Consider the following 14047-nt stretch of genomic DNA (forward strand, 5'->3'; position numbering starts at 1 on the left):
ATACTGCTATTCCTTTGTGAACGCTATTCCCCTTTTGAGTCACAGCCAAAGTGTATCCAATCTTTCATGGGTCAAATAAAGTCCAACTTACTCCATTAAGTCCTTTTTGATTATTTAAGCCAATATTTATGTACTTCTACTTCTAATATTTAGAGGTTAAATAAACCAATTTAGCACAGAATTATGTAGACTTTATTCTTTAGAGTAGTTTTAGTTCACAGCAAAATTGAGCACAAGGTACAAAGGTTTCCCGTATACCCCTGCCCCTGAACATGTATAGCCTCTCCCATTATCAACATCCCTCATCAGAGTGGTACGTTTGTTACAACTGATGAAACTAAACTGACACATCATCACCCAATGTCTATAGTTTTTTACATTATGGTTCACTTTTGGTATTGTACATTCTATGAGTTTGGACAAATTTATAATGACATGTATCCACGATTATAGTAACATATTCAGTAATTTCAATGAATTACTAAAAATCCTTTATGCTCTGCCTATTTATCCTTCCCCCCTCTTAACCCCTGACAACCACTGATATTTTTTAATGTCTCCATAGTTTTGCCTTCTCCAAAATGTTATGTAGTTGGAATCAAACAATATGTAACCTTTTTATATTAGTTTCTCTCACTCAGTAATATGTATTTAAGGTTCCTCCATGTCTTTTCATGTCTTGATAGCTCATTTCTTTTTAGCACTGAATAATAATCCATTGTCTAGATGTACCACAGTTTATCCATTCACCTACTGAAGGGCATCTTGGTTGCTTCCAAGTTTTGGCAATTATGAATAAAGCTGCTATAAACATATGTATGAAGGTTTTTGTGTAAATATAAGTTTTCAACTCCTTTGGGTAAATACCAAGGAATGTGACTGCTGGATCGTATGGTAAGAGTATGCTTAGTTTTGCAAGAAACCACCAAACTATCTTCCAAAGTGGCTGTATTTACCATAATACTATTTTGTATTCCTACAAGCAATAAGTGAGAGTTTCTGTTACTCCACATCCTCAACGGTATTTGGTGTTGTCAGTGTTCTTGATTTTAGCTATTCTAATAGGTGTGAAGTGAGCGGTATCTCATTGCTTTAATTTACATTTCCTTGATGACATTTGATGTGGAGCACCTTTTCATATGCTATTTACTATCTGTATGTCTTCTTTGGTAAGGGACCTCTTAAATAAGATCTTTGGTCCATTTTTTAATTGAGTTGTTTTCTTATTGTTGAGTTTTAAGAGTTCTTTGTATATTTTGGTAAGAGTTCTTTATCAGCTTTATCGGTCTTTTTCAAACTTTCTCACAGTCTATGACTTGTCTTTTCACTCTCTTGACATTGTCTTTCACAAAGCAATTCTTAATGTTAATGAAATCCAACTTATCAATTCTTTCTTTTTGGATCACACCTTTGGTGTTGTATCTGAAAAGTCATTAACAAATCTAAGGTCATCTAGGTTTTCTCCTATTTTACCTTCTAGGAGTTTTATAGTTTTTCATTTTACATTTAGGTCTATGATCCATTTTGAATTAATTTTTGAGATGGGTACAAATTCCGTGTCTAGATTCATTTTTTTTGCACTTGCATGTCCAGTTGTTCCAGTACCACTTGTTGAAGACTATCTTTTCTCCATTGTATTATCTTTGCTTCTTTGTCAAAGATCAGTTGACTACATTTATGTGGGTCCATCTCTGGGCTCTCTACTCTGTTCCACTGATCTATTTGTTTATTCTTTTCTACTGTCACTTTATAGTATGTCTTGAAGTGGAGTAGCATCAATTTTCCCCTCATATTGTTTATCAGTTTTTTTCTTTGTACATAATAATAGTAATTAATAATAATAATAACTTCCAGTTTTGATTCATGCTATATGCCTAAAACCATGCTTGGCTAATGTAAATCCAGTGGGTTCACCTAGAACCTAGAAAAAAATCAAGTTTCCTGGTTAAATGGGGGGACAGGGCAAAATATAAACCAACAGGTATTGTGTGACCTTGCTGATGAGAAATACTTCTCCGTACTGATGTGTTCTTCCAGTTAAGGGAAACTAATTTGTATAATGCACATTCTCTTGGCCCTGTGAATTAATTTGTTGGTAAATGTGAACAAATAACTGGACATGCTCTGCTTAACTTCACTCACTTCCTCTTGAGATGGAGCATTCCTGCAGAGAACACAGACTTTTCTCTCTTCCAGGCTATAAGTTTTACCTGAATAGGATTCTTGCATGGGCCACAACCCAATTTAGAACCAGACACTGTAACAGGGAATCTGCATAATCTTAGAATTTCCTATTGCAAGCCTATAACAGATATAAAGCTACTTGCTCTACCTACCCTCTGTTAGTAATAAACAGTATTTTTGCCTCTATACTCCTTTGGGGTTTTTCTCTCTAACTTTTCAGATGTGGAGAAAGGCTGCTTTTTGTTGGAGTTCCCTTGAGAGACCCACAAACTCATTTTTGTAAAATTCTTTATGTATGCTTATTTAAAAATCTGAAAAATAATTAAACCAAAATGAGAGAATTACAGACAATTTGGTTTTGCATCTCTGCATATTCTAAACTTTTATTTTACGACCATATATTGTAATTAGGTAAAAAGTTTAAATATATATATATTTTTTATATATAATGCTGATCTCCTCAGGAAAAAAATTGGTTATTCACAGCCCTTACAATAGGTGTTGCTTGAAAATGCTCAATATTCTCATTTTAGGCATTAAACAGTATTTCAATAATGAACCCCCAAATGGATTGCACAGTCAGGAGAAGCTTGCAGGAATTCTCATGCCTCCTATATTATTAAGAACATTTTCTAATCAGTTAATGGACTCTTGTGTTAATCAAAGAAAACTGCCTCCTTTTAGCAGTTACAGATCCACATGACTTTTCAAAAACACATCACTGTGTTGCATTCCCATGGTAGGCGCAGAATCCCTTTGGTCCAGTAGAAGCTATAGTGTGCTTTAATGGTGACATTTTCCTCCAAATATCAGTAACTTTCAGAGAAGCCAGCAGCTTCAAAGTGCTGGAGGCAGCAGGCTTGGAATCAGGAGACATTTATTCCCTTCTCTGTCACTATATTTCTGCTCACTTAGCCTTTCTTCATTTTGCCCAACCACTAAATGAGAAAAATAACTCTTGTTTGTTTCTTAACAGTGATAGGAAGAAAAGAAATGGGAGTCTATAGATAAATGCTATAATCTGAGATTCTTCCAAATAAAGACAAACATATACACATGAACATTTAGAATTGCTATTACTGTAATTAATTTTAGTAGTTCATCAATTTAAGATATGTAATAATTTTTTTTTTTTTTAACTCAAGATGAACTTAAATATATGACATTTTTCTCCAAAGATCACGAACTTTCACAAAGCCAGTAACCTCAAGGTGCTAGAGGCTGGATGGGTATCAAAATGGCAGGGATGCAAGCCCTTTCCTAGGATGAAAGCTGGTGTTCTCCAATTCAACAAGAAAAAATCACCCTTGAGAGTTTCTTTCCCCAATCAAGAAATGAAAAATCACTTGTATGTAGCAAGTTAACCAAATAATAGTGGAAGAATGCCAGTTCTAGGAAAAGACATTTTGATGGATGTGAAAGGAATGAAATCAGACGCCTGCTTTATTAAACAGCAGCTGATCTGTGTTCTACCCGCAAGAGGAAGATTACAAAGGAATAGAACAGTTGTGGTAGGGAGCTGAAGCCCACAAAAGCATCCAAAGTAATTTGAAAAGGACAAAAGCACAAAGTACATAAGGCATAAACAGCATAAAAACAAGTGACATCTGATAAAACACAAGAGACTCGGTAGAAGGGCATTACAGCTTGAAGATAGAAAGGAGCAAATTAGAGTCAAGGAAAAAGCTTGTTTTTATGAATTTGAAAACACTGAAAAGACCAGGGAGACAGAAAAAGACCCTTGCAACTTAGCAGGGCTATAGACGTCAAATAGCTGGGAAAGGCCATCTTAAATAGTTTTTTTGCAAGGGTTTTGTTTTTTTTTTAATAAGCTGAATTAATGAGCTTGATTTCAGGGCCCTTTAAAAAACAAAAGTAGGCAAAGGAAATAAGCAATTGTTGACAAACATAGCATTAGAAGATTGTCAAACGTTCTGCAATAGTTGAGCTTGCAGCTTAGAACTAAACCCAGCTGTTATCTTAGGGTGACAGCTGCAACAAACACAGAGGGTTAAAAGTATCATTAGAAATTGGGAGATGGGATTTGAGGGGTTATATTTTCTTTTGAAGTGATCATTTTGCCCGATTACATCAGAGGCTTAAATGAGATCAAAAGCTCCAGATGCTGTAACCTACTTTGTTGGAAAGACTTCTAACTGAATCAGACATGAACAGAATACAATTATGTAAAAAGTAATAAATTCTCTGATCAAGTTTTGGAGCTGCAATGTTTGGATTGCTCTAATTCCTTTACTGTCTATTTTACAAAAGACATTGGTAGTTAGAAACATGCATTATTTCCAAAATTCCAATAATTCCTGTTTAGGATAGGAGAAAAGAAGATCAGAAAAAATTCTTAGGGACTTTTTCTATATTTATGTTTTTGCTATGAAAATTATAGTCATAAGGAGAAAGTGGGTACAGCATGGATATACAGTTATAATGAAAAGGGGTAAACATGGCTTCATATTTGAATTTATGACAAAGCATTTGGACAGATCTGGCAAAGCCTAATTCCCAAAAAAACCCGATGGAACAGCATATCACAGAGAGAAGCTCACAGGAGTTTTTCTCTAGAATTCAAAAACAAATTGCCATTTCTGAATATTTTTTACAGTGTGACTGTGTATTTGTTCTTCTTATCTTGGCCAATACTCTCCAGATAACTTCTGTGCTCCAATTTTGAGAAACAGAAAATGATAGAGCAGTTGAGATGTTTACTTCCAACTCAGTATTGACAGTCAGTCAAACAAAAAATGTTTCTTAACACCCACAGGGCTCATAACACTATAGTGGGTACTTGGAGGTACATATTAAAGAACAGATATTGTTTTTGTACCAAAGAAAATGCATGGTGATGATTTCAGTGATACAGGGCACGTATGTTCAGAGATTCATTAGAGGAAGAAACCAAATGCAAGAGACGCAAGAAGACATTTCTGACAAGAAACTGATCTCTTTTATTTTTTCTTTTTACTTTTGGTTGTCGAAGATCACAGTCAGTCTCTCCTTGATACACGCTGCCACCTAAAGGCCAGCCTGCAATTGTTAGAGAGTAACTTCTTTTCTTTCTCATGGCTGAAAGTAAAGGTCCTAATTAATTTCACGATGCCCCTACTTTTCATGCAGCATTAAAGTTAACTATGCAAATGCACACTGGATCTTATGTCTACAATCATAAAATAAAAGTGCTGCCTAGAGTTTGAGATTGGTTTAGGGAAACTGAAAAAGTCCCTCCCTGCACATAACATTGCATAGTATGGCACATAACATTTCTTTCCTGTTCCATTTCATTTCAGGAAGCAGATTATCAGAACTAGATGGTCAAAAGATTCTGAGTAAGGATCCCAGTTTTGCTAATTGCGATAAATCTAATATGCAAATGCAGCATTTAATGAAGGCTTTTGATGATAGTGGTGGTTGGCACTAAGAGTATTTTTACCTACACATTTCATTAACTATGATGCAATTAGCCACTGTTTCTCAAGGAAAACATCACCAATATTTATATTAAAAAGATTTGGATGTTTTAGATCATTTTTTTGGTAAACATAGAAAAAGGAAGTTGAAGTAGAAAGACTTTTAGTGACACGCTTTTAAAAATACACAAACTCAAGGTTTAGTATCTGCTGAATGTAAATAAAATGACCAAAATATCATGGTTATTAGGAGGGGACCATTATGAATTTAAAGAAACAATTTGGTTCTTTCAATTTGGTATAAGAGCATTATGACATTTTCCCTTTGGAAAGATCTATCAAATTACTTGCTTGAAAAAAATTGATCAAATCAGGCCAGAAGAGCAGCTTCCATGGCAACCGATGCATTAGAAGATCATAGTTGTTCTATATCCTCATTTAGCATCTTGACTGATATAATTCAGAGAGATTTAGTAAGCCCTAGATGAACTGAAAGCTAAATTTGATCACACTGATTGGTGAAAGAAACAATAAAATTACTGGTGAAAAAAATTAACAGATTCCCAAAGATGGACTGTGGTTTGTGTTAAATGGTTTAAATGCTTCCTGAGCACAAATTAATCAGAAAAAGTCTTCAACTTTAAAAAAAAATCTTTTTTTCTTGTTTTGTTCCACTGTAAATGTTTGACTGGAAAATTCTGTATACATCCCATTTTTGTTATTCAATTCACATTCTTAATGCACTGGAGAAGCTCCCTATTTATAGGAATCATGAAGTGCATCATTTTGTAAAACAGAATCTTTTTATAGTACAGATAGTAACAATTTTCTCTCCTCCATGTATTTGGTAAATAATGATCTCCAGATATTGAATTTTCTTAAAGTAATGCAGTCATAATTTGCAAGTAACAAAATACCAGGAGGCACTTTCAGAAATTACTCCTTAAGGGTTCAGAATTCAAAGATATAGCACTGCAAGAAAGAATTTGCACAAGCTGATTATCTTGTATTTTCCTGTGTTATAAATAATAAGCATTTGTGAATTAATCAGGTCTACTGACAGAAAATAAGTATCCTGCAATTCCGATTCTTGGGTTGAGTTTAGCGTAGCAAAAATCCAATGGCCGGGCTGTACTATGCACTCCAACTCCAGAGGAAGGAAAATAATATATCAATTCTTTCTTAGTTGATAAACTTGATTGTAACTGATTTTAATTTATTTTTCCTTTAATGCTAATTCAAACCTGCAATATGTTGTATCATTCTAGCTTGGTGTATATATATTTTTGTGCGACTTGCCTATTGCATCTAACGATCGTATGAAAGATCCGCCAAAATAAATAAAAGATCTCATTTTAAAAACTGTAGATGAGAGTCCACTTTGGGGTGAGGATTCTCTCTATATAATTTCAAGATTTGCATTGAAATTAGACATTTTAGTAGTGATACAATGTGGAACAAAAACGTTACCCTGGATTCTTTAATCTTATACAATTTTCTTGTATGAACTTAAAGGCTTCTAATTTCACTCTCTTATTTCTCGAAAGGATGGTATTTTACTCCAAAATTATTTTAAATATTTGAAAATTATTTAAGGTTCTGCAAGTCAAAAATCACTTTTGCCTGAAATACTAATTCCCCCAGAATAAAGATAGAATGAGTCCATTTGCCAGATAATTAGGGGAAAGGGTTTAGTTCTAGTTTGAATTAATTAGAGAATTACTTCCATTTTGCCACTTAGGTTCATATTTGTAAGAAAAGTCTCGTCACAGTTGTGATTGTATTAGAAACTTTAATACTTATGTTACAGAAAGGGAAAATACACATTTAGTGTAGAGACATCTGATAATTATGGTGCCTATGACAGGCTCTTTCAATTTTACTAAGGCATTTATATAACACATTGTTTTTTTTTACAAGATCACAACACAATAAGAATCATCTCACTGGTTTTCACAACATCCCTAACTGACAGACAGGATATCCACCCTGAAGCTAGTAGGAAGGAGAAAACGGAATGATGGTCAAAGTTCAAGTCTGTTCTGAAACTAATAATTACTCTTAGCTCCTTGAAGATAAGCAGAATATCTTATTATCTCATCTCCCCTGCTTTGCACAGTTTGAAAACTAAAATGAATTCATGGCCTTTGTGCCTCCATACCCCCTTTATCTTCATACATTACTACCTAACTCCACTATATCATATACCATTTTACATATTTCCATATAGTTAAATTTCTGAACTAGAATTAAACATGGTAGAGACCATATATAGAAGAGTTAATCTTCCATGTGGCTATTCTCTATATTTAACAAGTGCAATCCTTCTCCTTATTCTTTGAAAACTAGGAAATGAAATAACTTGGAAACTATGGTGCAGAAATTTAGATCATCATCTTAAACATATGATACAGCTAATCAGAGTATGCTAATATAGTGATAATTTATCTAAAGTTAACCATAGGTCTTCGTCCACTACCATTACTTAATTAACGTCCATGGGAATTATTAATTTCTTCAAAAGAAACCTAGAATGCTCCCATTTGAAGGCTTGGATTGGAAACTGAAAGACATTGTAGCAACTAGTCTTCAAGATGGCCCCAATGATCTACACCTCCTGTTTCTCACACCCTGCTGTGGTCCCCACCCACCTTGTACCAGGGATGCTCTGTGTGACCAATAGAATATGGCAGAAATAATAATATGTCATTTCTGAGATTAGGTTATAGATGACTGCTGCTTCCATCTTGGGCACTCTCTCCCTTACGCTCTCCTTTTCTCTCTCTCTCTCTGAAGTTTCTATCTAAAAGCTAGCAAGGAACCAACATTTCCCAACAATCACATGAGCGGGTTTTGAAGTGACTTTGCAGCTCTAGTAGAGCCTTGAGATAATTGCGACCCAGCCTACAGGTTGGCTGCAACCTCTTGACGGACCTAGATGCAGAACCCCAACTAAGTTGTTCCAAACTCCTGACCCTCAGAAACTATGAGATAATAAATGCTCATTCTTTAAGCTGCTATGTTTTGGGTTAATTTGCTCCACAGAAATACATAACTAATACAGATGTGTAGGTGTATCTAGAGATTTTATATTTTCTGCCAGTTGAAAAGTATGGCTGTAGAATTAAAAGTTATTTTTTAAAAAAAATACAGAAAGTGAACATCTAAGTACTTAAGAGATGATGATCAAGATTTGTTTTTTCTAGACTAAAGTTTATGACTCCTAAATTATGGGCTATTGGGAAATGCTGGAAATCTAAAAAAGTTTGTAATGAATATTTCCTGCTATGATAAAGAAAGCTTTTAAGACATGAGGGAGGGGAAAAAATTCCCAGATCAAAAGACTGAACTAACAGTATGAAAAATAAATTCAACATAAAAATAATAATGATGAAAGTGATGTTAAATAATTCACAGGGAAAGGGTTCAGTAATAAAACAAGGCCTTATGGATTTGGTTAGGGTCTATATCTAGAACAGTTTGGAATATGGGTGTCTCATAAATTACAATTTAAAATGTAATCTAAAGAAATAAGTTGATCTCATGGATACCAGTGAAAACTGGTGGGAGATGAAACATATGTCTGGAAAAAACAATGGATCTCTAATCCAGATAGTGAGGAGGAAGTCAAAGGAAAAGTACTTGTAGAGAAATCCACAGACCTAAGAGCAGAAACACAATTGGAAACCAATAGGTAAGATTAGGAAGAAAGAGTAAAAGAAACATCATTAGGGATATGGCCTACAGAGTACCTAGCCATACCAAAGTTATGGATTTCAAAACTGCATAGATAAGAAAATAGGGAAGGTATAAAGAACTTCAAGTATAATGGTATCTGGTAAGGTTATTTTTTTTCTAAATTCATAACAGCTGGTAAATTCTAGACTTTCCTTGTTGACAATTTCATGTTTCATGTTACCCAGTACAGAGAACACTGACAAGATTTAGAATGTCTCTGCACTGGAATCTTAATGGGGGCAGGAGGAAGGCGGGAAGAGGAGAAAGGAATCCCAGCTTATGTAAAAGATTCCAAAAATTAAAGACAGATATTGTCAGCAGTTTTTCAAAAAGAAGGAGAAAATTATCCAAAGAATATACTAATGGCATCGATCCCTAGAAGAATTCTAGAGTAATGTATGAATACTTACAAAGTAGTTATCTCCAAAAACCAGCCCAGTCCCAGATCTCCTTTTTTTGACAGAATTATAAGACAAATAGTTTGGAATATCACTTTTTAAAAGAGTATATACTGATTTAACAGATATTTTGACAAAGCCTTCCCTGAAATAACTGTGGGGAACAAAAGAACTATCTGGTTAACATCAGAGTTAGGTGGAAAGATCATTATCACTAAAATATGTTGATTTATAGACATGAAGATTTGCGACAAGGTTCTAGTGACTTATTGTCCTTTCACTTGGGAAGATACATTAAAGGCAACTCTATCAAATTTATTCATAACACAGAGTTATGAAAAATAAATTTGATTGCAGAACTAAATTTTTTCATAAAATAGTAAATTTAACAGGAAATATTTAAGGTCCTAGATTTAGATTAAATCAATTACATTCACACAGATAGGGAGACAATGGTTAAGTAAACAGCCAATTGAAAAACAATCCTACTGTATTTAACTACAAACTCAGTATTAGTCCACAGAGTGATATAATGAAAAGAAACCTATGTCCAGTATTGTTTAAAATGCAGATTATCCAAGTTCTAAAATGTGATAATCACTCTGCATTCAAATTGACCAGTAATCTTAAGAGTACCATGTTTAGTTTTTGGTACTACTTTTAAAGGGAATATTGAAAAACCGTAGGAAGCTCGGTGGTGACTCCCTCATTCTTCTAATAAAACTTCTGGATGTAAGTTTTTAATTGTCTAATCTGTTCTAGACATTATGCTGTAATTGGAAATAGAAATATAAAAATGACCCTGCTCCTGTCCACAATCAGCAAATGACCCAGTAGAGGAGAAAAGCAAATTCACAAGTCAGTGTACATCTGCAAACTCTTTAGTGTAAGAAATATTTGAGATAATGGGAATGTTCTGCCTGAAGAAAGGACTTAAGGGAAAATGTGAGATACCTTCAAATAATTGAACATGTGGCTCTAGGTGCATATTTATTGTGTCATACCCAATAGTAAGGAGGAAAATTATAGGAAGTCAAAATTTGGCTTCAGAACTTTTCAACAATTAGACATGCATAGCAAGAGAGTGGACGTAATATAAAGTGTTGAAACTTTATCTTGGAAAGTTCTGATCAAAGGGTATATGAAACCTGGAAGAAATATTGTAAGAAGGATTTCTGCCTCGAGGCATGGCTACTGCTATTGCTGCTACTGCTGGTAATGTGTTTACATGTGTTTAACAGGCAACAGAGAAGGAGGGTGAAAAGATTTGCTCTGTCTCTAAGATGCTTTGATTTCATGTACAAAAACTATCAATATCTATCTCCATAAAACAAGATTTTCATTTTGGACTTCACGTAAAAATGTATAATGCTTCAAGACATCACAATTTAGGTAGAACATTTATATAAGGAAAACAATTGTCCCATATTGAATACATTGATTCTAGTGTGCTGTGCTAATGTGTTTCATAAAATAAAGCAACTTTTAGAAAAGGTATAGTTAATAGGCCCACGTGCAGGAACCTTAAAAACTTGAATTAACTTGGATTTAGGATTATTTGATTTCATATTTATAAATAAAATTGAAAGAAATTCCACTATTTAGGAAATCTATTCTTTTTTATGTAACTTTTCAGAATTTCTTTCAAAAGATTTTCTTTTGCACAAAGCATACTCTTTTCATCTTATCCTATGATTCTTAATACTACCTGACTTGTAAGAAGGTGACTGATATTTTCTTTTGAGGTTAGTTCAAACATCCTATCAGGGGATCAATAACACAAATTCTAAGAAATTTAGTACCCGCCCCCTGCCATGTACTGCTATGTCAGCCAAAGGACCTAAAATCTTCAAAGCACATGACTTATTTTTCTATTATCAAACACATTACTTTGAACTACAGTTAAAAAAAAGACACTAGCCCATTTACTTCTTGTACAATATTACCATGCTACAGAATATATAAAAGACAACTAAATTTTCTAAATAATCTGATCTAAAGCATAAAACTTCATTTTTAAATGGTTAAGTAGTAGGTATTTGTCAATTTGACCTTTAAGATAATATTTTAAATAATTCTTCCATATTACCTGGGAAACTTCTCAGGCAATCCTTCATATCAGTGTTTTCCATGGGAAGTTTTCTGTGTAGGCTCTCTCACTTTCATAAGAATCCTACATTTATGGTATATATTGATTGCAGAGAGCCCAGAGAAATACATTGGAGGGCAAAACTGTTTTTTTCTTTTAAAGTACATTTAAGAGGAAGCATTTAAGGTCAAATTTTACATGGCTGTCTCCTGAATTAACAAGATTTGATTTCTGCAATCCAGATGTTTGCCAAATAGCAGAATCACAAATACCAGCCATTCTTATCTAAGTCTCAGTTGTGATAAACCACCCACATGGAAAATTGCCAAGGACTCCTCTAGATCACTGTTTTTCAAACTGTGGTCTCTGGACCATGGGAATCAGAATCAACTGAGATGTTTTTTAATAACACAGATTCCTGAACCCCACCCTTGATCTGCTGAGTCAGACTCTCCCCAGACAATCCTTAGGCAATCTAAAACTTGAGAACCTACTTTAGATGTGTTTTATTACATTTTGCTCAAACCAGACAACCAAAGAGCTACGGCAAGAAAAAGAAATATAAACTCAAAATTATATTTATTTTACATATTTGTTAGTGGACATTGACCACTATATCACACAATATCCGTATGGCTTTTGGGGAAAAGTTTGGTTTTTCCTGGAAAAAAGCTTTACTTTTATCTTATTCACAATTCTTACTTTTCTCTTTGTTCTGGTTACTAGATAGCTCAGAAACAAATTTTAGACCTACCTCTTAAAATACTACAATATGTAATAAAATGTACTGAACCTACTTCAATAGTTTGATATTTTTAAAGATATATGGATAGTAAACTGACTTAATCCAGTTTGGCAGAAAGGTAGAATATAAATTAATAGGTCAATACATCTCCTAATAAGGCAATCTAAGATTATTTTCATTATTTTGATAGTCAAATTACACAGTTAATTCTGTCCATTGGAGTATATATGCTTTATTATGTATGCTTTGCATAGGTCTCCCCCATCTTTTCCTTTAAATGTTAAAAATTACTTTATTTGACTTCTCATTCTCCACACCTCAGACCTGTTGCAAAGGTACCATTGAAAAATAGGGTATTACAAATGTAGAAAGGACCTGGATGTGCCATCGAAGGTGAAGTCGTGTTCAGGAAGAGTAGAGAGGCAACTGGAGAGGTGGACACTGACATGTAAACCAGTGCTCTTAGTTGTGAGAACTTAACTGATAACCTACTTAATAAAGTTGGTACCTAGCCCATATTTCAATGACTTTTCCAAAAAGGTGAGAAACTTGTCAATGTGCCAAAATCCATATACACTAAATGTACTGTGTTTCTCCAACATTACTAGATCATTTATTGAAAGGAAAAATATGTGTGGACTGATATTAGTTGCCTATCTTCGTGTAACAGCATAGGCTAATTCCCAGTGATCGCTTTCCTTCATATCCTTCGGTAAGTGCTCAAACCAGTGCTTCACAAATCATCTGTGGCGATGAACCAGTCTGTTTGTTTTTTTCCATCTATCATGGACTGAAACTTTTGTAAAATACAATAAAAAATGATTGGCTAAAAAAATGAAAGCACATAAAAAGCAAAGACACAAAATGCAAGTGCGTTTTTAGTTATTTTAATATTTTAAAATTATTATCAGATTTGATAGATGTAAAATTCTCTGACAAATGTCTGCAAAAGTTTCGAAATGCTTACTCTCTATTTCTCTACTTATCATGTGGAGCAGTAACGTTCTGCAGACAAACACCTGTCTGTGGACGACAGTTTCTGCAACTTTCCATAAACAACCCCTGCAATAATCCATCAGTTTATAGTTTATGGTCTCTATTTCATACAAATTTTTAGAAAAGGGATTATGCTTGCCCCTCTCAATTTCTCTTAACCTTCTTCTACTCCAAGCAATTACTTAATAACCACTGAAAATGAATTAGCAATCCCCGAGGCAAATCCTTTTAGTAGTACATGGTATAATTGGACCAAAGCTAATTAGAATAGCTAAAAATTCTTTCTCAATTCTGGTCCTAATTTGGGACATCATTTCCTTCTCACCATTGTTCTTTTCTAGGGATTTCAATTCAAAGATGATTGCCTTCATTCACCAATATCAGGTTCTTCTCCCTTCAGGGCACAAGGAGAACTACATTTCTCAATCCCATTCCAGTTGAACAGGATTATGTGACTAGATCCAGCCTGTGGATAATG

This window comes from Balaenoptera ricei, chromosome 17 (assembly GCF_028023285.1).
Source record: "Balaenoptera ricei isolate mBalRic1 chromosome 17, mBalRic1.hap2, whole genome shotgun sequence".
Classification (NCBI taxonomy): Eukaryota; Metazoa; Chordata; class Mammalia; order Artiodactyla; family Balaenopteridae; genus Balaenoptera; species Balaenoptera ricei.